This window comes from Varroa jacobsoni, unplaced genomic scaffold (assembly GCF_002532875.2).
Source record: "Varroa jacobsoni isolate VJ856 unplaced genomic scaffold, vjacob_1.0 scaffold_1035, whole genome shotgun sequence".
Taxonomy (NCBI): domain Eukaryota; kingdom Metazoa; phylum Arthropoda; class Arachnida; order Mesostigmata; family Varroidae; genus Varroa; species Varroa jacobsoni.
This window is the reverse complement of record NW_019213937.1, coordinates 85-2,818: the sequence shown is the minus strand read 5'-3', so window position 1 is coordinate 2,818 and position 2,734 is coordinate 85. Positions and strand designations below refer to the sequence as shown.

At 39.6% G+C, this 2,734-nt stretch overlaps 1 protein-coding gene across 3 annotated transcripts in view; it reads right to left on the bottom strand.

The window, feature by feature from the left end:
- LOC111265978 (membrane-bound glycerophospholipid O-acyltransferase 1) overlaps nt 1-2,515 on the bottom strand; it is an 8,002-nt gene extending 5,487 nt beyond the window's left edge. The window contains exons 1-2 of one of the 3 annotated variants that reach the window (XM_022843066.2): nt 665-2,515; nt 278-381 (exon numbers count right to left, since the gene is read on the bottom strand). The gene's annotated coding sequence lies outside the window, so the exon portion shown is untranslated. The remainder of the gene's footprint in view (nt 1-277; nt 382-664) is intronic. The other 2 variants (XM_022843065.2, XM_022843067.2) reach the window with 2 other exon arrangements.
- Nucleotides 2,516-2,734: the final 219 nt, after the last annotated feature.

Here is a 2,734-nt window from a genome sequence, read left to right as displayed (position 1 = left end):
CATAAATAATTAGCAAGGCGAAATTTGCCAGACATGACTACGTACGGCTACCTGTCTACATTAATCAATACGCAAAAATTATGTTTGCGGGGTAAAGCCGAGTGATTCCTTTAAAATAATATCACGTTCCCCCCTCAGAGATACAAAAAAAAACAGCGAGAAAACTAGAAAGATAAACAACAGCACTATATATATATATATATATATATATATATATATATATATATATATATATATATATACATATATTTAAAATATTCCTAATGAAGAAACTTACTTCAAACTACTTTCCTATATGAGCTGGTTCCGTAAGTTTTTGCCATACCGCGAACACGTGCAGTGCCGCCCAAGGCTCTGTGAGCGAAGTCCGTATCGAACGAACTGTAACATAAGGTAGTTCAGTGTCAAATGTGAGATTGTAAGTCCTAATCTTTAGGCTTCTTTCTTAAGACCATTATTACTTTCAGTCAAAATATACATCATTGCTACCTATGACTTTCCGCCATTTGGATGGTAACTTATTCAACTGCTGTACGAGCTAATGTACAAATGTCTATGAAGTCTCGGAAGTACTATTTCGATATCACTTTGAAGTTCGAACAATTTTCTTTAATGAAGTCATTGAGATTTAAGAAAAATGGCAATTCGCGCGCGAAATGCCTACCGAGTATAGTGAGCCCTGCATTTTTTGAAGCAGTGATTTTTGCGGTGTGACGCCGGGAGTTTATGCTAAATAAAAGCTCCTGTTTACTAATCTTGACTATTTGATTCCGTTTTTTTCTATCTTTTACTCCAATCATTGACAGTGCACCTCAACCGACAAACTGTAGTGGACATCACCTACATTAAACTACCAAGCAGCTTTTTGTTCTTTTATATTTGTTTTAGGATGGTGCCTCGCCGGTTATGTTGCGTTCACCCACTGGTGTGGGACATTGCATATGGTTATCGCAACCAATTTCCCATTACAAATCATCATTTGGTGCAAGATTAAGAGGAAGCGTCTCTACGTCTCTGCTTTTTATCCTTACCGAGACCGTCTTGTTCCACTTATTTGCCCTACGAATTTGACTGAGGTGAGCAAGTGGGGTATTTTTGCATACATCAAACTTTAGTGCTAAAACCCATACACGTTGAGATGGGTCAGTTTTTAACACATCTTTCGGCTTTTCGTTGTCCACCTTCCCAGAGGGCCTTCCACGAAGCTTATTTTCCAGTTGAACTTTTCTCCGAATTTTTCGAAGTAACGGCCTACGGTGGTTCTTGCAGTAGGACCTTTGGCGAATACAGGGTTTTGAGGCAACCTGTCTTCGCCCCCGTAGCTTCCAGACGGAACTCTTGTTTGCAATCTCGACTGTTCTAATTTTCATTGCTCACTACAACCCGCCTGGTGGAAATTTCAGTGACGATATTCAAGTGAGCAGTCTCAGATTTAAAAAACAAACAAGAGTGCATCTGAAATACAAAAACCATTCCGAAGCGTCATATCTTCATAGCGTCATCTTGAACCCTGAAATCCATGTTTGTTTCGATCCACACAGAGCAGCCTACTACAGTAATGTATATCAGTAGGAGCATAATGGTTAATACGATCAGCGCTTGGCACTCACATAACTGCCTGAAATAGATGTAAAATTTAAAAGCAATTTAAATTGGACAAGGAAATTTCACAATCTCGGTTGATGTGGTCGATGCGGACGGCGGCACTTATACTATTATGTCTAATATATTATTGATAAAGATTTAACTTGTTTAAATGTATAATGTAGTTACTTTTGGCTAATAATTAAAGAAAAAAAACTCCCCGCGAGGTCGACAGTGTCCCCGTGGACTACTTGGGTGTCTCACAAGCTTCTACTTCAGCAGCCTTTACCTTTTTTCAGTGACGAGAATTTGATTACAAATGACAAACTAATGGTCATCATGCGGCCTTGCCTGTTCCTTAGTTCTATTCGGATAAAGCCATCCGGTTGAACACGACGTCGACGGTTTGAGACCAGTTTCTGACGATGGCCGTTACAGATGTGAATTATTATACCAGTAGCACATAGGTCGATTATGAACAGCTGTTTAGAAAGGTACTCTGCAAGTTTGTCTTTCGGCTGCTTTCCACACTCAAACTTGTTAGCTAGAGATTTCATACGAACGTGAAATGTGTAACCAGCAGGATGATACTGGTGATACCGGCAGATATTTTGAGGACCTAATTGCTCAGCTCTCGCCAATTGGGGCGACAAGGGAGTCGATAAAGCCGCGCACTCGCAAAGCTAGTTAATATTATTATTCTACGTTTAGGGACAGTATGATAGCGGCGCTTTCGGCTGACTGCGTTTGGGTACTCGCGCAGATAAATCACTACACAATTCGATTCTCTTTTCGCGAGTAAACAACATTCAGAATTCATTTATTCGCTGCCGTTGACATCATAAAATCGTCGGAGCTGATCATCGAATTCACTCTACTTCACCGATCCGCAACGCCGTTTACGACACCCACTAACAACATTCGCTTGCCCCTAACATTACCAGCAAAAAACAGAATGTGTATAGTTGTCTGCTACAGTCAATTGAGTTTCTTTCTCTATATCACAGCTGTTATTATTATTATTATTATCAAGTCCTATTAGATATGTATTGAATCATATTTGCATCAAATCACTTTCGAAGCAGGTTGCACTTGTATAATATATGCAAGCTTCTGAGAGCAGCGTACACTGGCTATAATTCAACTACTC